Here is a 27,768-nt window from a genome sequence, read left to right on the forward strand (position 1 = left end):
TAATTTCAGCTTGCATGTCTTACAAGGAAAACAAATTAAGTGCCTTTTTAATGGGAAGTTTTACTTGTTAAAAAGTCTGAAAGTTGTCTACTGAAAATGGATTTCACAAATCTCATTATGTGTTGAACACACACGCACGCACGCACGTGCACACACACACACACACACACACACACACACACACAGTGACCATGCTACTTTCAGTTCCTGTAATTTATTTTCCAGGACTTTCACAATATTCTCGGAATTAAAATTACATTTTTATACTAAACAATCCATAAACGTTTATTTAAATTCAACTAATATGAAGTTTACACACTTGTTTTCATTATAAGAAGCCAACAGTAGCAGAATATGCAGCTTGAGGGAGTATTTTCTTGATGTTTTTCCTTGCCAGTGTAGTGAAAAACAAACAAAACAAAAACAACCAAAAAAAAACCTCAGGGAAGCATTGTACTAGTGTCTGCACCGAATCTAAAATATTTTACGGTAGTAACTCATGTTTAGATTTCATAAACACAACTACATTTTGTTGTTTTTATTTTAAACTTATTTTGCTTAAAGCCATATATTTACAACTTACTGATATGGCTCTAAAGGCTTTATTGACATAATTTTATTGAAAACATCATTCTTTCATGGTCTAAAATGTTCTACATGTTAAATGTAATTGTACTTTGATGCTCTGTATTTTATTTTATTTTCAGTTTTATTTATTTAAGTAATCTCTACACCAAATGTAGGGCTCAAACCCATGCCCTGAGATCGAGTTGCACACTTTCTGACTGAGCCAGCCAGGCATCCCTGTTGCTTTATATTTTAAAATTTCTTTTTTTTTTTTTAAAGCAACTCAGATACTTTTAAATTATTTGCATAGTTGACAGTTCTTTCTTATCATGTTGATTTTAAAGTAACACTGTCTATGAATATGTCTATTTATATTTCTGCTTGTTGTTAAAATAGAATTGTATCATAGGAATATTATTTGACAATAAATTCAACTTACACACACACATCCTCAACACCAGCCAAAAAAACTCTTTTACTAAAGTTTAAAAGAATCATTTCAAGCATAGTCTGCTATTCTTTTTAGGCTGGCAAATAAAATAAAATAAAATAGCCACAAAAGGACATCAATAATTTTAAAATCAATATTTTAAACAAAAAGCTTAACAATTTAATATGGTAGGTAGTCAATATTCAAGTTAAATATCAAAAGAAATTAGTATCTCATTTTAATGGTTTTGGTGTATCTGTGGGAACAATGTAGCAAGTACAATTTGATTACTTCCTCAATTGTCATTCTTTATTAAAAATAAATCTGTACAACTAAAAACAAATTCCTTTTAATAGTTTCATTTCTCTGGATTCACATTTCATAAAGTTTACCTATTTCACAATTTAAATGCCTGAGAGGAACGTTTGATTCTCTCGTTTTACCTAAATAAGCAGCATGCATTTGCAATTTGTAATCATGTATCTCTACTTTTAAAAAAATAAACACAATATAAGAAAGTAAAATTATCTTTCCCACTCTCAACAACTGTGATTGTGTATTTAACTAACCATGCTTCTGAAATGAAGAACAAGAGACATTAGAAACATTTCTCCAATAACTATAATAAAACAAATGAAGCAGTGTTATAATAAATCCTTATCACGGAGACTTTAAGGATTAATAAAGAAGAAACAGATAAAGCCTTCAAGTATGAATATTCCTGCATGACTTACTTCACCTTTCTTTTTCCTAAGAAAAATTTGTGATTAAGGGAGAAGAGAAACTATATGGCTAGTTATAATTAGCTTGCAAAATGCTAATCTTTGAATCTAAAGATACCAGATGGATTTAATACATGAAATAACATTTATCTTCAAATGGCAACAGTCCACCTATTTCAATTTTCATAAGTGATCACGTGAAATTTCAAGATCTCTTTAAAAGCAACAAAAAATACCTAAACCTGTTAAACAAATGCAGTACTATGGAGATAATTAGTATTTGCTTAATAGCTTATGTTAGTTTGAGATGGTAAATGGTGAAAAATTTTATAAATTATCTGCCTTCTTAATCATTCTATGTTAAAACTTTGGCTGACCTTGGGATGGTAATGAAGTGGCTCCACAGATAAAATTAAAAACCACAGAACAACTGTTTCAATAATAATTCCTTGTATGTAAGGGGAATTTAAAATACACTGAATTTGTGAAGTTCTTTCACCATCTAAAATGACATTTTAGGGGCACCTGGATGACTCAGTAGGTTAAGCATCGACTCTGGATTTCAGCTCAGGTCATGATCTTACAGTTTTGAGTTCGAGCCCAGTGTCTAGCTCTGTGTTAACAGTGAGGAGCCTGCTGGGGATTCTCTCTCTCTCTCTCTCTCTCTCTCTCTCTCTCTCTCTCTGCCCCTACACTTCTTATACTCTGTCTCTCCCTCAAAACAAATAAATAAAAGTAAATAAATAAAATAAATAAATAAAAATTTAAGATCCTAATAACCATGTAATTAAATATTTTTTACAATGAAATAATACTAAACATAATACCATAATTAAAGTATACAATTAATTCTCATCTTCATAGAAACTGCAATGAAACATAACTCATAATCTTTAAATCTTTCAGACTAAAACATGTCCTAATTGCAATTTTCTACCCTTTATCAGGGCTCCCTATGGGTTATTTTCACATAAAAATGTAGATTAATTCATTAAATTCAAGTGAACAAAATATTTTATCTTACTATTATCTTAATCAACAATATTAATAATGTAACTACTATGCCTTAACACTGCATATTTAAGTAAGTTTACTTTAAAAGAGGTCTGTTTTAAAGAGTCATAGATCATCTATTGTTTTTGAATTATAATGGACTCAAACATGCTTATGAGATGAAGACTAATGAAATAAACTCTAGAATTATAAGCAAAAGTAGGGATATTAACTTGATGAAATGAAGTGATTGCAACAGTAGTACATTTATCAAAATAGTGATCAGAACAGACTTGTGCAACTACTATTGAAAATGAAATGTTTGGGGCGCCTGGGTGGCGCAGTCGGTTAAGCGTCCGACTTCAGCCAGGTCACGATCTCGCGGTCCGTGAGTTCGAGCCCCGCGTCAGGCTCTGGGCTGATGGCTCAGAGCCTGGAGCCTGTTTCCGATTCTGTGTCTCCCTCTCTCTCTGCCCCTCCCCCGTTCATGCTCTGTCTCTCTCTGTCCCAAAAATAAATAAACGTTGAAAAAAAAAAAAATTAAAAAAAAAAAAAAAAGAAAATGAAATGTTTTAATATCAAATTTAAAGCTTTTACATTACATCAGAGATGATCACTGGAATTTCTATTTAAATTGAACATTAGGGTAAAATTCTATAATAGTACAAACTGAATACATTACATAAAGACATTTCATAAAAGCAAAGAATATTTATTTTGAAAACAACTTAAGAGATTTAGAAGTTAAAAAAAAAAAAGTTTGTTATTTTTGAGAGGGGGAGGGCCAGAGAGAGAAGGAGACACAGAATCCAAAGCAGGCTCCAGGTTCCGAGGTGTCAGTACAGAGCCCGACGCAAGGCTTGAACTTATAAACTGTGAGATCATGCCCTGAGCCAAAGTCAGATGCCTAACTCACTGAGCCACCCAAGTGCCCCTAAAAGTTTTTTTTTCTAATTTAAATAATCTTTACACTCCATGTGGGGCTCAAACTCATGACCCCAAATTTAAGAGTCCCATGCTTTACCACCTGAGTCAGCCAGGCATCCCAAATGTAGAGCTTTAAAGTGTGTTTAAGGGGTGCTTGCATGGTTCAGTAGGTTAAGTATCCAACTCTTGATTTCGGCTCAGGTCATGATCTTATGTTTTGAGAGTTCAAGCTCTGCACTGGGCTCTGTACTGACAGAGTGAAGCCTGGGATTCTTTCTCCCTCTCTCTTTGCCCTCCCCGCACCACCTCGCTTGTCTTAATAAAATAAAATGTGTTTGAGCTTAAGGTGTTATCAACTTGAGACAAACTGTTATAAGATGTTTTATGTAAGCCTCATGATAACCACAAAGCAAAAATCTATAGGAGATACACAAAAAAACAGTGAGAAAAGAATATAAGCATCTTATTACAGAAAATCATGAAATCACAAAGGAGAAGAGTAAATAAAAGAAGAAAGGAACAAAGGAATTATAAAACAGCCAGGAAACAATTTTAAAACGGCAATAAATTTATCAATGATAACTTTAAATGTCAATGGATTAAATTCTCCAATTAAAAGGCATAGACTGGTTGGATGGATTAAAAAAACAACACCCATCTATATGCTGCCTACAAGAGACTCACTTCAGCTTTACGGACATACAGACTGAAAGTGAAAGGATAGAAAAGGATATTCCACACAAATAAAAACCAAAAGAAAACATGAGTAGCTATACTTTTATCAGACAAAACAGACTTTAAGACAAAGACTGTAATAAGAGACAAAGAAGGCCATTATATAATGATAAACGTGTCACTCCAACAAGAGAATATAACATTTGCAAATATTTATTCACCAACATAAGAGCACCTAAATACATAAAGCAATATTAACAGATCTAAAGGAAGAAATAGACATCAATATAATAATAGTAGGAGACTTCAAAACCTTACTTTCATCAACGGATAGATCTTCTAGACAAAATCAGTAAGGAAACACTAGACTTAAACTATATAATGTAAAACCAGCCATATAACTTAAAACTATATAATGTAAAAACTATATAATGTAAAACTATATAATGTAAATACACATTTACAAAACACTCTATCCAAAAGCAGAATATACATTCTTTTCAAGAACACATGGAGCATCGTCCAGGACAGATTTTATATTAAAACACAAGACAAATATTAATAACTAAAAATCCTGAAATTGTATAAAGATCTTTTCTGACCACAATAGTGTAAAACTAGGAATCAATTAAAAGAAAAAAACCGGAAATTCACAAATACATGCATGCTATTGAACAAATGGGTCAAAGAAAACTCAAAAGTGAAATAAAAAAAAACCCAAAACCTGAAACAAATGAAAGTGGAAACACAGCATAACAACTTAAGGGATACAGCAAAAGCTGTTCTAAGAAGGAAATTCACAATGATAAATGACTACATTAAGAAACAAGAAAGATCTTAAACAACCTAGCTTTATACCTCAAGGAACTAGAACACAAAGAACAAGTTAAGCCCAAAGTTAAATTTTTTTTTTTTAACGTTTATTTATTTTTGAGACAGAGAGAGACAGAGCATGAACAGGGGAGGGGCAGAGAGAGAGGGAGACACAGAATGTGAAACAGGTTCCAGGCTCTGAGCTGTCAGCACAGAGCCCGACACGGGGCTCGAACCCACGGACTGTGAGATCATGACCTGAGCCGAAGTCGGACGCTTAACCGACCAAGCCACCCAGGCGCCCCAAGCCCAAAGTTAATAGAAGGAGGGAAATAACAAAGATCATAGTGGAAGTAAATAAAATAGAGACTAAAAAGACAATAGAAAAGATCAATGGAACCAGGCTGATTTTTTGAAAAAATAAACATAACAGTTAACAAACCTTTAGCCAGATTCACTAAAAGAAAAAAAAAAAAAAAAAAAAGACTTAAATAATACCTGAAAAACTGGACAACCTAGAAGAAATGGAAAAATTCTTAGAAATCTACAACCTACCAAGACTGAATCATGAAGAAATAAAAAATCCAAACAGATCAATTACTAGTAAGGAGATTGAATTAGTAATCAAAAACCTCCCCAAAAGCAAAAGTCAGGACCAGATGGCTTCACTGGTAAATTCTACCAAACATTTAAAGAAGAACTAATGCCAATCTGTCTCCAACTTTTCCAAAAAAATAGAAAAGGAGAGAACACTTCCAAACTCATTTTACAAGGACAGCATTATCCCAGTAACAAAACCAGACAAGGTCACTACAAGCAAAGAAAATTATAGGCCAGTATCCCTGATGAACACAGATGAAAAATTCTCAAAACATTTTAGCAAACTGAATTCCTTAATACACGAAATTTATTTCAGGGACGCAAGGATGATTCAACATACACACCAATCACTGAAATACACCACATGAACAAAATGAAGGGTAAAAATATATGACCATTTCAATAGACGCAGGAAAAACATTTGACAAAATCCAACATCCATTCATGATATAAACGTTTGCTCAAAATGTGGGTATAGAAATGTATGTACTTCAACATAATGAACGCCACATACGACAAGCCCTACAGCTAATATCATACTCAATGGTGAAAAACGGAACGCTTTTCTTCTAAGATCTGGAACAAGACAAGGATGCCCACTTTTAACAGTTTTATTCAATATAGTCTTGGGAGTCCTAGCCAGAGCAATGAAGCAAGAAAAAGAAACAAAAGGCATACTATATATAGAAAATCCTAAAGACTTCACCAAATAACTGTTAGAATAAATGAATTGAGTAAAGTTGCAGGATACAAATTCAATATACAAAAATCAGTTGCATTTCTTTTTTTTTTTTTAACTATTTATTTTTAGTAATCTCTGCACCCAAGGTGGTGATTAGACTCATGACCCCAAGACATGCTCTTTCAACTGAGCCAGTCAGGCACTCCCCAAATCAGTTGCATTTCTATACATTAATAATGAAGAATCAGAAAGAGAAATTAAGAAAACAATCCTATCTGCACTATGACACACTGATGAAAGAAATTAAAGACACAAATAAATGGAAAGATATTCTGTGCTCAAGATTGGAAGAATTAATGTTGTTAAAATGTCCACACATCCAAAGCAATCTACAGATTCAATGTACTCCCTTTTAAAACTCCAATGGCAGTTCTCACAGAAATAGAATAATCCCAAAATTTGTATGGAACCACAAAAGACCTGAGTAGCTAAAACAATCATGACAAAGATGAACAAAGCTGGAGGCATCGTGCTTCGTGATTCCAAATAACATTACAAAGCTACAATAATCAAAGAAGTATGGAAGTAACTTATAAAGAGACACATAGATCAATGGAAAAGAACAAAGAATCTAGAAAGAAACCCACACCTACATAGTCAAGTCAATTAATTTAAGACAATGGGGCCAAAATTATACAATGGGGAAAGGACAGTCTCTTCAATAAACAGTGTTAGGAACACTGGACAGCCACATGTAATAAAAGAATGAAACTGGACCCTATCTTACACCATACACAAAAATCAATTAAAAATGGATTAAAGACCTGAATAAAGGATCCAAAACTATAAATACCTAGAGGAAAACATAGGGAGGTAAACTCCTTGACATTGGTCCTAGCAATTTTTTTGAATAGGACACCATAGCAAAGGCAACAAAAGCAAAAATAAGGGTTTCTATCAAACTTAACAGCTTCCATATAGCAAAGGAAACCATCAATGAAAATGAAAAGGTAACCTACTCAATGGAGAAAATATTCATGAATCCTATATCTGATAAGGGATTAATAGACAAAATATATAAGGAATTCCTACAACTTAAGAGAAAAAAATCTGATTAAAAAATGGGCAGAGGGGCACCTGGTGGCTCAGTAGGTTAAGCGTCCGACTTCAGCTCAGGTCATGATCTCACAGTTCGTGGGTTTCAGCCCTGCATCGAACTCTGTGCTGATAGCTCAGAGCCTGGACCCTGCTTCAGAAATTTTCCAAAGATGACCTACTGATGGCCAACAGGTACACGAAAAGGTAGTCAGCATCACTAATTATCAGAAAAATGCAAATCAAAACCCCAATGAGATATCAACCCACAAATGTTAGAAGTATATATATTTTTTTCTTTCCTTTTTTTTTTTTTAAGTAGGCTCCACGCCAAACATGGGGCTCAAACTCATGTCATGTCCTTGAGATCAAGAGTTGCATGTTCTATGCACTGAGTCAACCAGGCACTCTGGAAAGCCTATTATCAAGACAAGAGATGGTGCAATGGGAGTGCTTGTGCATTGTTTGGGGAAATGTAAATTTGTATAGCCAGTATGGAGGTTCCTCAAAAATTAAAAATAGAACAACTACATGATCCAGCAATTCCACTTCTAGGTACTGATCCAAAGGAAACAATCAGTATTGTGAAAAGATTTCTGTATCTCCCAGGTTTATTGAAGAATTATTTACAACAGCTAAGACATGGAAACAACCTAAGTGTCCACTGATGTATTAATAAGGAAAATGTTGGGGGGGGCACCTGGGTGGATCAGTCAGTTGGGCATCTGACTCTCAACTTCGGCTCGGGTCATGTATGATCTTGCAGTTCGGTTCGTGGCATTGAGGCCCCTGTGGGGCTCTGCGCTTAACAGCGCAGAGCCTGCTTGGGATCCTCTCTCACCTTTCTCTCTGACCCTCCCCTGCTTGTAGTTTCTCTCTCTCAAAATAAATAAATAAACAAAACAAAGCAAAGAAAATGTAGGACACACACCCACACACACCCTGAAATATTCAGCCATTAAAAAAGGAAATCCTCCCATGTGCAACATGAATGGACCTTGAGGGTGTTGTGTTAAGCAAAATAAGACAGAGAAAGACAAATACTGTATAATCTTATTTATATGTGGAATATTTTAAAAACCACAAAGTTATTGATACAGAGAAAAAAATCGGTGATTGCTAGAGGTGGGGTGTGGGGGATAGTGGTGGAGGACAGGGGGAAGGCAAGGATGGTAAAAAGACAGCAGCTTCCACTTATAAAATAAATAAGTTCTGGGGATGTAATGTATATTGCACAGTAACAGTTAACAATACTGTATTGTGTATTTGAAAGTTGCTAAGCGAGTAGATCTTGAAAGTTCTCATCACAAGGAAAAAAACTGTAACTATGTGTGGTGATGGATGTTAACTAAACTTATTGTGATAATCATTTCTCAATATATATGTATATCAAAACATTATGTCGTACATCTAAGACTAAAACAATTTTACATGTCAATTATATCCCAGTTTTTAAAAAAAGAATTCAGTGGGGCACCTGGGTGGCTCAGTCAGTTAAATGTCTGACTTTGGCTCAGGTCATGATCTCACGCTTTGTGGGTTCGAGCACCGCATTGGGATCTCTGTCAGCACAAGGCCCAGTTGGGATCCTCTGTGCCCCTCTCTCTCTGCCCCTCCACCATGCTTTCTCTCTCTCTCAAAAATAAACATTTTTTAAAAAAGTTTATCTATTTATTTTGAGAGAGTGAGAGAGCAGAGGAGGGGTTAGAGAGGGGAGAGAGAATCCCAAGCAGACTCCCCACTGTCAGCACAGAGCCTGATGTGGATCTTGAACTCACAGACTGCAAGTTCATGACTTGAGCCATTCGAAATCCATGAATGGCTTAAGTGACTGGGCCACCCAGGTGCCCCCCCATAATCATATATTTCTATTCCTCAGGGCACTTTTATTAGATTGCATATTGTGAAAATTTAGTGTATATGGGAGGGGAATAGTAATTGGCAGAAAAAGCAAAAAGAGATGATGAATGACTCAGGAAAACTACAATGTAAGAGAGAACAATAGAAAAAAAAAGATGAAAAAAGTACTTAGAGAAATAATACAAACACCAATTCTACAGACTTCCTGTGACATCAAAATGATATAATACTGATTACATGGTCTTTAAAGTTCTCTGAGCCACAGTTTCTTCATCTTTTCTATAAAATGGTAATAATAGTATCTATTACCATGATAAATAAGAGATAAAACTGATTATGGGAAAAATTATAGACAGGTTATATTACTTAGTAACTGTCAAAAGATTAAAAAAAGAAACCCCAAGAGCCAATGAAATAAAATATTTCGTCAAAATTATTAGCTGGACAATATGATGAGCTCAGTTATAGTGCAATCTCACAACTAAGGGGATAAGAGGTTTTTGTCTTGTTTTTAATTTCAAAAAGAGAAAAGCAACATGTTAATATCAAGGAAGGAAGAGGGCTGTAAAGCAGGAAGAAGGGAAGGAAGGAAATGCATTAAGAATTGAAAATTTATCAAACCTGCCACTAATTAGTTTGCCAAATCCTCCCCTCATAAGAGGGTAGAAATGGGTAAGATTACTACTCCTGGAAGCACCTGGCTGGCTGAATCAGTAGAGCACATGACTCTTGATCTTGTGGTTGTGAGTTTAAGCACCATGCTGAGTGCAGAGATTACTTAAAAATAAAATATATATTTTTTAAAGTTTATGTATTTATATATTTTTAAAGTTTATTTTATTTTGAGAGAGAGAGAGAACAGGGGAAGGGGGGAGAGAGGGAGAGGGAGGGAGGGAGAGAGAGAGAGAGAGAGAATCGCAAGCAGGGATATGGGACTCGAACTCATAAGCCATGACATCATGTCCTGAGCTGAAATCAAGAGTCGGATGTTTAGCCGACTAGGCCACGAGGGTACCTCAAAAATAAAATCTTAAAAAAAAAAATTACTCCTGAATACTAATTCTTTTTTTTTTTATTTACGTTTTTATTTATTTATTTAAGAGTGAGAGAGACAAAAAGCAGGGGAGGGGCAGAGACAGAGGGGAACAGAGAATCTGAGCAGGCTCTGCTCTGACAGCAGAGAGCCCGATGCAGGGCTCGAATTCACGAATCATGAGATCATGACCTGAGCCAAAGTCAGATGCTTAGCCGAATGAGTCACTCAGGTGCCCCCTGAATGCTAATTCTTAATCAACATATTCTTGTTTCTAGAAAATAAAAGGAAATTCTTTAGTTATTTACACCTGTAATGGTTATCTCACTATGATCACAAATCTTAAAACTCACAAATAATCTATTACACATAAAATATCTCATGAGTAGTCTAGGAGGAAAGAAGAGACGGAAGAAGTAAGGTTTCAGGAGGCTTTCTCCGGGGCTAATCATCAGCTGTTCTTAACATTTTCAGATAAAAAGTAGAGAAGTATTTTTAGAAGTTCAGATAAGCATAGAGTGCTTTTTTTTTTTTCCTTCTCACAGTCCAGTCAAATTAAAATTGAAGTCCAAGTCACCTGAATTTAAAGTGACCAGTATCTGCAGCTTAGGTTACTGCTGAAAAGAAACCATATGGAATATTACCCTGCCATAAGAAAGAATGCAATCTTGCTATTTGCAATGACATAAATGGAGCTCTTAGAGAGTATTATGCTAAGTGAAATAAGCCAGAGAAATACAAATATGATTTCATTCATATGTAGAAATTAAGAAACAAATGAGCAAAGAGGAAAAAAAGAGAGACAGGCAAGCCAAGAAACAGACTCTTAACTACTGAGAACAAACTCATGGTTACTAGAAGGGAGATATGTGGGGGGGAGGGGGGGGGAAAGGTTAAATAGGTGATGGGGATTAAGAAGAACACTTGTGGTGATGAGCACTGGGTGTTGTATGGAAGTGTCGAATCACTATATTATATACCCGAAACTATATTACACTGTGTTAACTAACTGGAATTTAAATAAAAACTTTTTTAAAGTTTATTTATTTTGAGACAGACAGAGAGAGACTGGGGAAGGGTCAGAGTGAGGGACAGAGAGAATCCCAAGCAGGCTCTGTGCTATCAGTGTGAAACCCGATGTTGGGCTTGAACCCACAAAACCTGAGATCATGACTTGAGCTGAAGTCAGATGCTTAACGGACACAGCCACCCAGGTGCCCCTAAACAAAAACTTTTTAAAAAGGTGGTGCCTGGGTTGGCTCAGTCGGAAGAGTGTGAGACTCTTGATCTCATGGTAGTGGGTTCTCAAGCCCCACATCGGGGGTAGAGATTACTAAAAAATAATAAACTTAAAAAAAAAAAAAAAAAGAATCCATATAGTAATTCTTAGGAAGGCAGGCAGGCATCCACTCTTATTGGTGCCTGCCTAGCCTCTATTTGAAATAAAAACAGACTCTGTAGTTCAAGAAGAACAACAGTGCTCTAGATACTCAGGGAAAATATCTGAACACACAAGATTTATTAGAAATGACACATTATACAAGTCATGCATTTTTCTTTTCTTCTTTCTTTTTCCAGTCTGAAGCCAATATCTCCTCATGTGATCTCCTCATGTCTCACCAGAAAGGGTATTTACCAACTGTTAGTTTGATGCTGGGGTGGAAAATCACCCTTCATTTTTAGCACTTTATAATTGATTGTATTTTGGTTACGAGTAATTAACAAATAACGTTTATTTCCAAATTCAAACTGGAACTGAGAAAACAAAAAGCATATGACAACCTGCTATGTATGTAAGACAATAATACTAGGCTGTGGATGGAAAACAGTAAAAGTAATTGAGATGAACTTCACTTAAACATCCAAAGCTATGAAGACTACGTCAGTATGGACTCTGTAAAACTATCAGGGACAGGAAACTTAAGACACGGAAAACAAAGAATAAAGATAAATGGGATCTCCTCTAAGAGATGTAAATAGTAGGATTCTTTCCTTAGATAGAACCAATTCTGCTTAACAAATTTACAAATGGTCCCAGTAAAAGGAGCAGAGAGTTTAAGTTCCAAATCTACAGCTGAAATTAAAATATTAAAGTAGTAAATGCCAAATTCATGACAATAAGTTGAAAGATCATGTAAACTAGAGCAAGTAAGAAGAAATGTGGCAGTGTACACAACAGTAAAGTATTTCGGGAAAAATTATTTAAATATAAAATGATGGGTGGGGTGCGTGGGTGGCTCAATCCACTGGGCATCCGACTCTCGGTTTTGGCTTGGGTCATGAACTCATGGTTTGTGGGTTCAGGCCCCACGTTGGGCTCTGTGCTGGCAGTGCAGGGCCTGCTTGGGAGTCTATCTCTCCCCCTCCCTCTGCCCCCACCTCACTTGTGCTGTCTCTGTCACTCTCAAATAAATAAACTTAAAAAAAAAAAAGATTAAATATAAAATGGTGGGTTATAAAAGTTTTGTAATATGAACAAAGAAAAGGGAACTGAGAGTAGTCTCCCATGTAAATGGTTTATTGAAAAAAACAATTATTAAAAACATCAGCAAAATGCATTGCCAAATAGGATGATAGCTGCAGAAATCTGAAAAACACAAGTATAGTAATAACTTTGGAAAATCATGTGCAGATCTGATAACTTCATGTTAGGAAAGATGTAAAAGAATTAGATAAAGAGCCATGCAAAAAAAAAAGGGATCAAAGACTTTTAGGGGGCTGTTAGATATAAAAAGTAAATGATTACTTTCTCTAGAAAGGGTGAAAAGGGAACCAACCAACTGAAATCTATAAAATTATGAAAAAAGGAAAGGGGAAGTGTTAAAAAAAGTCTCACAATGCTAGAATGAGGATGGCGCCCTTTACAATGTGAGAGAGGCAAATTTAAAACGAACAAATGGAAGCACTAGTTTATTTTTATTTTTTAAAGATTTTATTTTATTTATTTTTTAAATGTTCATTTATTTTTGGGGGGGGGGGGTGGGACAGAGAGAGAGGAAGACCGAGGATCTCAAGTAGGCTCTACACTGACATCAGAGAGCCCAGTGTGGGGTTTGAACTCATGAACTGCGAGATAATAACCTGAGCTGAATGAAGTCAGATGTTCAACCAACCAAGCCACCCAGGCGTTGTTAAAGATTTAATTTAATTTTTTTAATTTAATTTTTAAAAATATATTTTTAATGTTTATTTATTTTTGAGACAGAGACAGAGTGTGAGTGGGGAAGGGGCAGAGAGAGGGGGAGACACAATCTGAAGCAGGCTCCAGACTCTGAGCTGTCAACACAGAGCCTGATGCAGGGCTTGAACTCACGGAGTGAGAGATCACAACCTGAGCCAAAGTCGGATGCTTAACCAACTGAGCCACTCAGGCGCCCCTACATTTTATTTTTAAGTAATCTTAAACCTAACCTAATGTGGGCTTGAACTCACAACCCCAAGATCAAGAGTCACATGCTCTACTGACTGAGCCAGTCAGGCACCCCAAAGCATAGCTTTAAATAACAGGCGTAAACTTACTGAAGTCTTTCCCTTAAGAAGTAGTAAACATATAAATTTCTATATGTTTTGATCAATCAATTGATGCAGACCCCTATCAGGGAAGGAGACAAAGAAGTCTAGAGTATATGTGTACTTTTGAGGAGAGCATTGAATTAATGATCATGCCCACTTCCTGGTATCTCTAATGCTTGAGTTTAAAGGCATTATAGTCAGATTTTTACACTTCCAAGACAAGAAAATGGGAAGAACCTTTTACCAGTATTCTACCAGGAGAAATTTCCTTGAATACTCAATAAGAGATAACTACATATTGATTATGAAAAACACTTTGGTTAATTAGAAACAAAAACACTTAAAAAAATGTTTATTCTTTTTTTTTTTTTTTTTGAGAGAGAGAGAGACAGAGACAGAGACAGAGCAAGAGCGGGGAGGGGCAGAAAGGGAGACACAGACTCTGAAGCAGACTCCAGGCTCTGAGCTGTCAACACAGGGCCTGACACGGGGCTGGAACCCATGAACCGTGAGATCATGACCTGAGCTGAAGTCAGATGCTTAACCGACTGAGCCACGCAGGGGCCCCCAAAACACTTTCTGTAATAGGAAATGAGCATTATAGTTATTCTCTCCACGTCTTGGGTTAAATTCTGATCTTGGGCCAAGAACTCTGGGAGCACTCAGCAGGTATGACAGAGGGTGGGTTTGTATTTATATGTTGCTGATTTGCAAACTCATGAGCAAAAGTACAGCATACATAGTCAGTTGGTCCACATTTCAATGAAAGGGGCCTTTACAAAGGCATGTTACAAAAGTTGTTTGAAACATAATCTGAAAAAAATCTTTAATTTAGTTTAGCAAAAGTAACCTAATGCCTACCCACTGATAACTTTTCCCCCATCTGTAAACAGGTGTGCAAATGAAAAGAACAAAGCAGACATAAAACAAAACTATATTCTACTCCAATGCCCAAAGCAAACTAAAAAGAAAAATTTTAAACATTTATAACTTACTGTACTTTGCTAGTAACTAGGCTGCATTAAACCTCTTTGCATTTTAAAATCTAGTTTGTTACAATTGCTCCTTCATCAAAAGAATTTTTTTTCTATTTTAATTTGATCATTGAGAGTTAGTGAGCATTGCTAGAATATAAACAATTTTAAGCTTTTCACTATTCTGTATTCTTTCCTCTGAGGAATAACTAGCTCAAAATCTTCTACCACTTGTTTTCCCTAAATTTATTTTGTTACCAAAAAAAGTTAAGCAGAATAAAAATGATTTTTAGGAGGTTGGATTTAAATGTATTAATTAAATTTACCTTTTAAAGAAAAGTCTGGCTGAGATGAGATGGTTAAATACTGAAATGCATATTTAAAAGCAAATGGATTCAGGAATGTACAATGAGTAGTTAAGTTTCCCAGTGGCCATTCATTCAACAGCCTGCATCATGCAGCAACTCTCCTACCTGTTCAGTTAGTTACTAGTACTATAAAAATGGGTTAAGGGGGGGCACCTGGGTGGCTCAGTCGGACGTGATCTCAGGGTTCATGAGTTCAAGCCTTGTGTCAGGCTCTGTGCTGACAGCTCAGACCCTGGAGCCTGCTTCGGATTCTGTGTCTCCCTCTCTCTCTGCCTCTCCCCTGCTCATGCTCTGTCTCTCTCTGTCTCAAAAATAATAAAACATTAAAAAAAATTAAAATACAAAAAATGGGTTAAAGAAATAGAGAAGACTCAGAAAACAAAGAAGGATTAAAAGTCTGGGAGTGGGGTGGCAAAAAAAGAGTTCAAAATAAAGTTTCCTGAGAAAGTAAATAAAATGAGGCATTTTGAGAAAGTAAATTAAAATGAGGCATAAGAATTCCACCATAATGGTGTGTGTAGCATAGAAACTACAACTACAGAACTATTTCAAGTGCTACTTTTTGTTGTTGAGCCCAATGCAAGTGACCTTTGTGTACTAAAGCTAAATGTGCTAGTAGTCGCAATATCCTGCAACAGAATCCTTCAAAAGAGACCACTTAAAATTGCTTAATCTTGATGGTACTTTGTGGTAAAATCATGAGCCAGTGCTGAAAGAAGATCTAGCAGGCCTGTCTTTTCAAAAACTAAACGTTGTTGGGTGTGGTTGATTCTGAAAAGAGAAACTACAGTAAGCCCTGGTAGCTTTAACGGGGCCTAACGATAAAGAAATGTGTTTAACGTGTGTCTCCCATGTTCATTATGGTAAAGTTTATCAGTTTAACCCTTTGCAAACAAGGAAAAGATCTTGAGAGCAGGAAGCTTTTCTGTGGAAGTCCTGACGCAACACAAACCATAGCAGTTACTGCAAAGCTTAATGCAAACCCTCTAGAGTCCACGTTGACAAATTCTTTAACAAGCTGTGGTTACAGGGAAGCTGGTTTCACTCTGACTCACTCCTACTCAAACAGTTTACTGGAAATGAAGGGGAGGGGGAATTTTCAGAGAAGTCATGTGATGGCCAGACAAACCACAGCCAGTAAAGGTTCAACAGAGTCAAAAACAGGTCCCAGCAACAACTGACACCCAGTGTGTTCAACTGGCACTAAATTATACGAAAATAGTCCTGTTGGGTTTCAGATCATCTGCACCATGAACTCTTTCATAAATCTCTGTATGTAAAGGAACAGACGGTTCACAGGGGGGAAAAACCAGCAGGCATTGACATGGTATGGGCAACTGCAAACACTTCATAGGAAAATGTGCTTAACAGAGAATAGCATCAAAGGAATGTTAAAGCACTTTAGTGAGTGAATAAATAATCGTTATTAAATGCTTCCCCATAGTCTCTAAATTCAAATGTTCAAACACATATTTTATCATTACCAAAAGAATGTCAAAAGAACCTTTAATTATCATCTTGCACTTTGGGGGGTGTTCATTGGATAATCTATTCTACTGCATAAACGTACTGGCCATAAGAATGAAAACCTGATGAACTTTTTGCGTTATGTGTTTTCACTAATAAAATAATGTAAATAATCTGAAATTTCTAAATAGGAAAAGGATCTCACTAAGCTAAAAAAATAAAATAAAAGTTTTTTGAGCCTTAAATATATCAAGCACCAACTAGTAAAAGATGTTGGTATTTAAACTTAATTTGGAGACTTAGCTTCAATAAATCAAATTAAATAGCAAATATTACTTTAGATATTGCAGTCCTAAACAGAAGCTAAAAACATGATCCCTTAAAATAAGATTAAATCCAGAAAGTATAAATTCACCTTTGAGGAAATACTTAATCTAAAATGGTGTACACACTCAATGACTTACACTCAACAGAAAGACAAGCTAATCAACATATATATGGAGGAAAAACCTGCATTCTTTTCCAAGATAAAGTTTTAAGAAATTTAAATTGCTTACTTCTGCCTTAATTCTCAATTTCCTATAGGAATAACAAGAAACAGTAAATTTCACACAATCAGCAACCTAGTATTGTGAAAAAGAATCCAAGTAGCTAGGTCACTTGGACAGATGGTGTTTAGGAAAGCAAACTTATTCAAACCATATTCTTCCAAGTAAATATGTACAACATTCCTACTCTATTGTGTAACCTTTAAACACAAAAATACCACAACCACCCCCATGCTCCCATTTCCCATTACTTCAATAATACTGGCTGCTCTAATCTTTTATGATACATCAAGTGAATAAGTTACTTTATTTTTCAAACTTTTCTATTCCTAATGTTTTAAATTTTCCTCTTTTCTTTGGCTATGCAGCTTACAGAATAAACAAGTTGCCTGAAAAAACTGTTCCTAAGACAGAATTTTACAAATACTGTTTTACGAAATGTGAACTTAAAATTATAAGTCATTTAACTTATTGATGTTTTCTATATTATCTTCAACACTCACTCTCAGATGACTAGTAAACTCAAAGATGTAGAACAATTCAATATTTCTTATGAAAATGATTTTTGTTCACTGCAGTTTTACACTTTATTTTGTAGTGGAATAAGACTGGATATTAAGTGAACATGTTTCATGGCATCTACACTTTCTCTCTTGGTATTTCTTAGTTTATTCAAAGTATCTACTGCATGAGTAGTATGTGCAAGACGAGGCAGGTATTGTTGAAGATAATTTTTGTGGTCTCCTCTCAAGGAGTTTACAGACTCCTGAGAAAGATAAGACAAATCCATAAATAGTTTTATTTTTTAAAAATACTTTTATTTTTTAAAAGTAAACTCTACCCTCAATCTGGGGCTCAAATTCACCACCCTGAGATCAAGAGTCACATGCTCTACCGACTGAGCTAGCCAGGTAACCCAAAAAGTCCATACATAGTTTTACTTTTCTTCTTTATTTTAGAGAGTGAGAGCATGAGCAGGGAAGGGAGGCAGAGAGAGAGAGAGAGAGAGAGACAGAGAGAGAGAGAGAGAGAGAGAGAGAGAGAGAGAGAGAATCTCAAGCAGGCTCTACACTCAGTGCAGAGCCTGACGTGGGGCTCAATCCCATGACCCTGGGACCATGACCTGGCTCAAAATCAAGAGTTGGACGCTCAGTGGACTGAGTCACCCAGGCGCCCCTATACATAGTTTTAAAAGTAGGAGCAGCTGGGAGGCTCAGTTGGTTAAGCTTCAGACTTCAGCTCAGGTCATGATCTCACGATTCATGAGTTTGAGCCCCACATCGGGCTCTGTGCTGACAGCTCAGAGCCTGGAACCTGCTTTGGATTCTGTGTCTCCCCCTCTTTCTGCCCCTCCCCCACTCACACTCTGTCTCTCTCTCAAAGATAAATAAACATTAAAAAAATTTAAGAAAGGGGGCACCTGGGTGGCTCCATTGGTTAAGCGTCCGACTTTAGCTCAGGTCATGATCTCTTGGTCCGTGAGTTCGAGCCCTGCATCAGGCTCTGTACTGACAGCTCAGAGCCTGAAGCCTGTTTCAGATTCTGTGCCTCCCTCTCTCTCTGACCCTCCCCCGTTCATGCTCTGTCTCTCTCTGTCTCAAAAATAAATAAACATTAAAAAAAATTAAAAAATTTAAAAAAAAAGGAAAGTAAAAAGTGACACAAGAAGGTTACAACAAGAAACAATTCCTGGGGATTAGGAAGATTTTTGAGCAAGCAAAGTTTCATGATCAGAGTTATTTTTTCAGGAAATTATTTTTGTTGCTTTGTGCAGGAATAGTTTGCAGGGGAAAAAAACTAGTAAAGAGGAGACCTAAGAGGAAGTCACTGGAGACATTCAAGGGAAGAAGTGGTAAAGCTCTGAACCAGAGAGGGCACATATGAAGATACTGAGGAGGTAGAGTCAACAGGCCTTGAAGAATGAATGGATATGGGAAGCAAGGAGGGAGTCAGATGACTCAGATTTTGACCCCAAGTGATTATGAGGATGGTGACATCATTAACAGAAATCAGGAATAAAGAAGAAAAAGAATTATTCTCATAAAGAGAGTAAATTAAATTAATTTAAATTTAATTTCATGCAATTAAACCTTGTATGAAATAGTCCATAAAGAACATAAACAGCTATCTAGACTTAAATTTTATAAATTATGCTAGAATTGTTCAAGGTCATAGGAAGCTACATTTATTCATGTCTACCTCCCACAGACATCTAGTGAAAACATGATAGAAAGCCAAGAACAAAAGGAAATCAGTTTAGTGGAAAAATACTGTCTAATCTCAGTACTGGACTCATGAAAATAAATTAGGTACCATAAGGAATCAGAATTCAAATAAATGTATCATAATCTCTTACTCCCCTCAAAATATCTGTAGTACAAAATCCAATCATTAGTCAAAACTAGAATTTAAGCAAATACTTAGCTGTAAAATTGCTACCTAGTAATAAAGTATATACACCCTTTAACCTAGTTGGAGAGCACATGATAAAGCAATGAGAGCCAATTTTTTTTCCCACTCTTCCTGCTGATAAATTTATTCTATTAAAGGGCTTTACCTTAAAGAATAAAAAACACATTTTCTACCTCAGTCACAGGCAAGCTTAAAATTTAAATACCCACTCCATTTTACTTAATTTCCTGTTTTAGCTAGAGTTGATCCAACTTTTCTACATTTTATTGCTTTTATCAAATTGGAGATTTTATATAATACATGTATCTATGAAGAAATTCTAGCATCAAAGTCAGATAAACTTCTGGATCCTTGTGAAGCTGATTACTGTAAAAAGTTTTAAATCACAATCAGTAAGATATAACTAAAAAGATGTTAGTAAAGTTATAGCCTACTAAATAAATAAAAACCTAGTATCTGTTTTATTATATACCAATTATAACTATTTATAAAAATATAATAATTTATGACAATAAAGTGTAAGACAAAACTAACATATTAACATCACTGGGAAAACAGTATTGGAATGATGCATAAGTAGCTATTTACCTGAAGATGAGAAAGTCAGATTTTTTACATTATATGATAGGTAAAAATATTTAATAGATTAAATATTTAAAGGTGAAAGAATAAAACCATAAAAATCCTAAAAGGAAATATGGCTGAATATTCACTAAATTAATCATAAGGGTTCACTATGATAATTTTATGCATTAATCCAAAAGGAAAAGTCTAAGATATTAGAAATTAAAAAAAAGTAAACGTCTTTAAGAAGTAAAACATAAAAAAAAAAAACAACAAACAATATGGGAAAAAACAGTGGAAGCATATGACAAAAGAAATCTACTTAAAAATGTCAGTCAATAAGAGAGTGAGAAATACACTAAATACAAAACAAAAACAAAAACAAAAACAAAAACAAAAAAACGGGTAAATGAACCAGTTAGGTGAAGTTTTTTTCTTTCAGTTTTTTTGTTTATCTCTATTTTCAACATGTTATACAATAAACATACTTTGTAACCAGAAAGACAGTTGTTATAGAAAGCAAAGATGTGGAAAATATTTAAGGACACTGAAAAGTATTCATAGTATGTTTTTATATTCAAAACAAGTCACAAAACAGTAAGTATGATTCACTCTTATAGATGTTTATAGAAAAACAGACTGAAAGATGGAGGAATTATTTTTAAATACACAAATATTCCACAATGACCTGCTTCACTTCGTAATAAGAAGACAATTTTAAAGATCAGTATCAAATGTCATGACATACATGTGAAAAAGGAACTTAAACGTTGACTAATATTTATGATATGATTCTAGTTTTTATTTTAAAAAGCTACATATGCAAATAAAACAGTCTAGAACATGGTGATTATTCTCCTACTCTGGGAAATAGGTATGTGGGCTTTCACTTTTTACTTTTAATATATCTGAAATGTTCCAATTCTATTACTATAAGCACTTACGTATTTAAAAATATACAAATCGGGAAAAATAACAGAAGCAAAGAGCCTAAAACAAATTTGTTACTGACAACATAAAAAATATTTTTAAGATTACAATTTATAAATAAAATGACAAAAAAATCCTCGTAAGTTGTTATAAATTTATCTGCATAGTAAAAATCTTAAAAAAAATCAATGTGTCATAAAAGTGTATTAAAACAGCTGAGTATAAGAGATCTTACTAAACAAAACAAGAATGTGTCATTAAAGTGTATGAAAACAGCTGAGTATAAGAGATCTTACTTGGATATAGTAACAATCCACGGTGTTAGCAAAAACAAACAAAAACAAAAACTTATTTTTGCAAAGCCACAGTAAGAACAATGAATTAAAAAATTAGCACTCTCAGATAATTTATAATGTGGAAAACTGGCAACAGTCCCTTCTCCAACTATTTTATCCCCACGCCCTCTAACCACAAAATAAATACATAAGAGTTAAAAACCTCACACAACCCCTATTTAAACCTGGGAAAAAGTAAGTTGGGATAAATATACCCACATACACTATACAGTAAGCCACAGAACTGATGAAAACTGGTTTAAAAAAAAAACAAACATGAAAGACCATAAAGAAAGAAAAATCAAATATAGGTGAAAGAAAAAAATTTTAAATCAGTTCTTTTCTTTTTGTTGCATTAATCTAGAGGAAAATGTTGCTATGCTATACTGTAGTAAAGTAAGCAGAATACTAATCTTAATGTCAGAAAATTGGGTTGGGTGCTGGCTCTGAGATTCACTGGCTGTGTTCTTGAGTGTGTTTCCTGTTCAAATCAGGAAAAATATCTCTAGTTCAGAGTTGTGCTATGACACTTCATTCAAGGACCTTATACATAGTTTTATCCATCTTAGAAAGAAAATAGTTGTCGGATGAATTAATCTTTTACCATATTATTTCACTTAATTATTTTCCAGTTTGACTATAATTGGTTGATAGTACATATAACTGCAATTTTAGGTAAAAATTTTAAATAAGGTATAAATATAAACAATATAACAAATATAAACAAATATAAAATTAGGGAATAAGAAATAAAGAGTTTATCCTAAAATAGTGATTGTAATCATTGGCTTTATAGGATGAAAACGGGCAAACCTCATAACCATCAGAAATATTGTGTGCAGGCTGGTTTCTACAACTCAAAACAAAGCAGAATTAGAGAAAATTTACAGTCAAAAAGTAATGAAAATAATCAGAGCTATAAGAGATGAATAAAAAAGATTACTGCTTTAATGGTAGAGAAAGACTAAGTCTCTTCAAGGCTCAAAAGTCTTCAAGAGCTCAAATCATACATACAAGATGAAGCATAATTCATCAAATTCTAGAAGATCTGAGTTTTCACAAGTTGAGCTTTTAGGTGGTAACAAGTTTACAGAATGTATTATTTATAATCAAAAACTTGCAAAGAATGAAATGAGTCATCCAGCTAATATTTTACACAGCACAGGAAGTGCTGTGCATGGATTCATGAAAGATATCACATAGAGAGAGAGATAAGGCATTCATTCTTTTGAAATAGCAATTCCATCTGTACATAATTAAAATTGATAGGAAGTTGGTTTTGTTTTTGTTAAAAATTTTTTTAATGTTTATTTATTTTTGACAGAGAGAGAGAGACAGAGACGCAGTGCAAGTGGGGGAGGGGCAGAGAGAGGGAGACAGAATCTGAAGCTGTCAGCACAGAGCCCATCGTGGGACTCCAACTCACGAACCATGAGATCATGACTTGAGCCAAAGTCAGACACTTAACCAAGAGTGAGTGAGCCACCCAAGTGCCGTTTTTGTTTTAATATTGAGCCACTGTAGGCATCAGAAAACTTCTATTGACTAATTCCTTTCTTTCAATTAAAAAAAAATGTTTATTTATTTTTGAGGGCGGGGGGGGGGGGGAGGGACAGAGAGAGAGGGAGACACAGAATTGGAAGCAGGCTCCAGGCTCTGAGCTGTCAGCACAGAGCCTGATGTGGGGCTTGAGCCCAGGAGACCTGAGATCATGACCTGAGCTGAAGTTGGATGCTTAACTGAGTGAACCACCCAAGTACCCCTTTACCCACTAATTCTAAGACAAAGTTTATCTCTACAGTTTCTCAGCATGACTATATCTTCTTGCCACAGGAGAGACAACTTTTTGCATATCTGACAAGTTTATCATTTCCCCCTTTCAAGGAGATATGTCTAAATTCTTTTTTTTATTTTTAAAGTTTATTTATAGATTTTGAAAGAGAGAGAGAGAGAGAGAGAGAGAGAGAGAGAGAGAGAGAGATGCAGGAGGGGCAGAGAGAGAATTCCAAGCAGACTCCACACCATCAGTGCAGAGGCTGATGTGGGGCTCAAAGTCATGAACCATGAGATTGTGACCTGAGCTGAAACCAAGAGTCGGACACTTAACTGACTGAGCTACCCAGGTGTGCCTGTCTAAATTCTTTTTGACAACCTCTCACATTATATAATTTCAAAATCATTTACCATCCCATTCCCCTCCTATAAGGAAATTCTGGTTTGTCAATGTTCTATCCTATTAAAAATGATATTACAGGAGGGTTCCCACTTCAAGATAACCAAATAAAACCTTTGCCCCTGTTGTAGGTTAGAGATGGCTACAAATTCTTCCTTACTCCTCTCACTGAGAGGTGGAATGTAATTCCACTCTCTGAGTTTGGGCTAACTTTAGTTTCTTAGTTGGCTCACAAAATGTGGCAAAGTGACTGGGATTTTGAGGCTACGTCATAACAAACCTTCCAGCTTTGACCTAAATTCATACAAAACACAGGTTTTTGGAACTCAGATGCCATGAAGAAGTCCAAGGAGAATAACTTGAGGGGCTCCTGGGTGGCTCAGTGGGCTAAGCGTCCGACTCTTTGTTTTGGCTCAGGTCATGACCTCACGGTTTGTGGGTTTGAGCCCCACCTCGGGCTCTGCACTGACAGCATGGAGCCTGCTTGGATTCTCTCCCTCCCCATCTCTCTACACCTCCATTGCTTGCTTGCTCTCTCTCTTAAAATAAATAAATAAACATTAAAAAAAAAAAAAAAAGAGTAACTTCAGGTCCCAAACTGTCGAGCTGAACTCCAAGCCAATAACAGCCAGAATCAATTTATCACTCACATAAGTAAATCATCTTGAAAGAAAATTCTCCAACTTACAGTCAAGCCATTTTGTGAAAATTTTGTATTTGTGAGCAGTATAAATGACTGTTTTTGTTTTAAACTACTAAATATTTGGGTTTGTTACTCAACAATATATAGCTGGAATACCCCAAAATAAAAAATAGAAACATGAACTCAGTCTTTGATGAAACTAGCACTGATAAATGAAGACAAGGGAAGATGAAAAAAAACAGTGAAAGATATGAAAGAGAAGCAAAGTGACATATATTACAGAACTCCAAAAAGGATTTTCAGTGGAACTGCAGAAGAGACTGGGGTAGGGCACAAACCAAAGAGACTTTATAAGAAGTAGACTCTAGGTCCCACCCCTACTTAGCACAGCCAGATAATGTTGTCCCCTAGCCCCTTAAAAGACATTAAGTATACAGTTTCTGATGAAGTGAAGCAAAAGTTCTGGGCTCAGGATATGTTTGCGTAGGTATCCACAGTCTGAACACAAAGAGAGTTAAATGAAAGCCTATATGCAATCTCTAAACCCCTTCTCTAGCCTAGCTTTACTATATAAGCAGCAAAGTTTATATTCTCCAAGCAAGAAACTAGAGGATCCATCACTAGAAAAAATGAACTATCCCAAATTAAAGATCCACAGAAACTCATATATGGAGGCTCCAATAAATAAGGTGGTTTGACACTCTTACAACTTTCCTCCACACACATAGCTCCCATTCAGCTTTTATGTGCCTTATTCTTACATATAAACAGAAAAACAAGGATCACCAGACTTGGAGGAAAGCTTCCAACAGAAGTAGAACAAAGGAAGAAAAAAAAAACCTAGAGAAACTAAGTATCTTCAGAAAGAAAAGAAACCACTGCTTAGAAATATAACACAAATCACTTTTTGAAAATAAATATATGGTAGTGGAAAAATATTTTAATATTAGAGTTAGAAGATAAAGTTGAGGAAATTGCATACAAAGTAAAATGTGATAAATATTAGGAGCAAAATTATCAAAAAAATTAAAATGATGACTGTTGGGAGGCCCAACACCAAAATAATGAGAATTGAAAGAGAATAAAGAGGGTATATTAACACAGAAAAAATACAAGAACACTTCCCAAAATGAATAGACTCTTGATTGACAAGCTTCCAAGTGCTTAACAGGATACATTTTTAAAAGACCCATACCTCAGATAATGAATGAATCTAACAGCTTTTATATAAAAAAATAAAACAACCAGGGGCGCCTGGGTGGTGCAGTCGGTTAAGCGTCCGACTTCAGCCAGGTCACGATCTCGCGGTCCGTGAGTTCGAGCCCCGCGTCAGGCTCTGGGCTGATGGCTCAGAGCGTGGAGCCTGTTTCCGATTCTGTGTCTCCCTCTCTCTCTGCACCTCCCCCGTTCATGCTCTGTCTCTCTCTGTCCCAAAAATAAATAAAAAAACGTTGAAAAAAAAATTTAAAAAAATAAAATAAAACAACCAAAAAAGAGGCGCCTACCTATGAAGAGATGTCAGGAGGGCATTAGCCTCATCAATATCAAACCAGAGGTCCTAAGATGACTGAACAATGACTTCCAAATTCTAAGTTTAAAAAATGATTTTCCACTTAGAATACTATATTCAGTTAATTGATTAAGTGTGAATGAAGGACACAGCATTTTCAGCACTTCCATCTACTCACTCTTTCTCAGGAAGCTATGGTAGAATGTGTTCAACCAAAACGAGGGAGTAAATCCAGAAAGAAGAAGGCAAGGAGTGCCTGGCTGGCTCAGTGACTCTTGACCTCATGAGTTTGGGGGCAGAGATTACTAAAAAAAATCAAAACAAACAAACAAAAAAAAAAAAAAGAAGGAGAAGGAGGAGGAGAAGAAGAAGGAGGAAGAAGGAGGAGGGAGGAGGAGGGAGGAAGAAGGAGAAGGAGAAGAAGGAGAAGGAGAAGAAGGAGAAGGAGAAGAAGGAGAAGGAGAAGAAAGAGGAGAAAGAGAAGAAGAAGGAGGAGAAGGAGAAGAAGGAGGAGAAGGAGGAGAAGGAGAAGAAGGAAGAGAAGGAGAAGAAGGAGAAGGAGGAGAAGGAGAAGAAGAAGGAGGAGTAGAAGGAGAAGGAGAAGAAAGAGGAGGAGAAGAAGAAGGAGGAGGAGAAGGAGAAAAAAGAGGAGGAGAAGAAGGAGAAGAAGGAGGAGGAGAACGAGGAGGAGGACGAGGGGGAGGAGGAGGAGGGGGGGAGGAGGAGGGGAAGGAGGAGGAGGGGGAGGAGGGGGAGGAGGACGGGAAGTCAACAACAAGAGATCCAAACCAAAAAAGAAGCAATGTGCGAAGGAAATCCAAGAGAATACCACGTTCAGATTGATGGGGGGCTCCAGAGTGATGACTCCAAGAAAGAAAACAGAATTGATAATATTTTTTTGGTGTTACCAAGTGGGAAGTGACATAGAAAAGTGTTTTACAGAGCTGGCAGAAGTGAGAGAAGAGATTGAAAAAACTATGCAAACGATGGGGCGCCTGGGTGGCGCAGTCGGTTAAGCGTCCGACTTCAGCCAGGTCACGATCTCGCGGTCCGTGAGTTCGAGCCCCGCGTCGGGCTCTGGGCTGATGGCTCAGAGCCTGGAGCCTGTTTCCGATTCTGTGTCTCCCTCTCTCTCTGCCCCTCGCCCATTCATGCTCTGTCTCTCTCTGTCCCAAAAAAATAAAATAAACGTTGAAAAAAAAAAAAATTAAAAAAACTATGCAAACGAAAAACATGTTAATTCCAAAACAAAAAGTTAAAAAAAAAAAAAAAAGGAAAACAGTGACAATATATTAGTTGACTTAATAGAAAACAATACTTATACCTGTTTAGCATCCAATCCACAGCATAAAAACTTAAAGCTGCAAGCCATCCTAGACTTATTCTAGCATCAACTTGCTGACTTTATATACACAAAAAAAGGAGTTTTGGAGATGTTAAATGACATACATTAATTATTGCCACAAATTCCAGATGTATCAGTTGTTGCTACTGAACATACTCAGCCTAGTCTACACATGGACATGGTTTTAGTAGCTGGATATATCAGCGATGCTGGCATTCTGAGTTCTGGGTCTAGCTATACTTCTAAGCATGTAAAATTAGGGAGATAACAACTTCTAGATCTTAAGTTTTCTATAAAATTAGAAGAATGGTACCTTCCTATATTACTTTAGTTAACACAAGGGTCAGATTAGATACTAGATTTTAAAAAACATTAAAAATAATTAAAAAGTTGTTTATATTAGTAACAATTATTAGCAAACATAAGCATTATGATGTGAGGAACAGAGACATAATATCTGGTTGATACATAAGGCAAAGCAAATACCAAGGCCAACTTGTCTCTTTCCAGGCAGAGCAGATGCTCATAGCTCTTTGATTCATTTGTTTTATATTTGGTTATTTGCCTATTCTATATTCATATTTGAAAG

General features: G+C 35.8%; 1 protein-coding gene across 2 annotated transcripts in view; it reads right to left on the bottom strand.

Annotated features, from left to right (window-relative positions):
* Positions 1-27,768, bottom strand: part of VMP1 (vacuole membrane protein 1) — a 128,843-nt gene that overhangs the window by 31,041 nt on the left and 70,034 nt on the right. The window lies entirely within an intron of this gene.

This window comes from Lynx rufus, unplaced genomic scaffold (assembly GCF_022079265.1).
Source record: "Lynx rufus isolate CCGP_SWC_20201006 ecotype Redwood Valley unplaced genomic scaffold, mLynRuf1.p SCAF_18, whole genome shotgun sequence".
Lineage (NCBI taxonomy): Eukaryota > Metazoa > Chordata > Mammalia > Carnivora > Felidae > Lynx > Lynx rufus.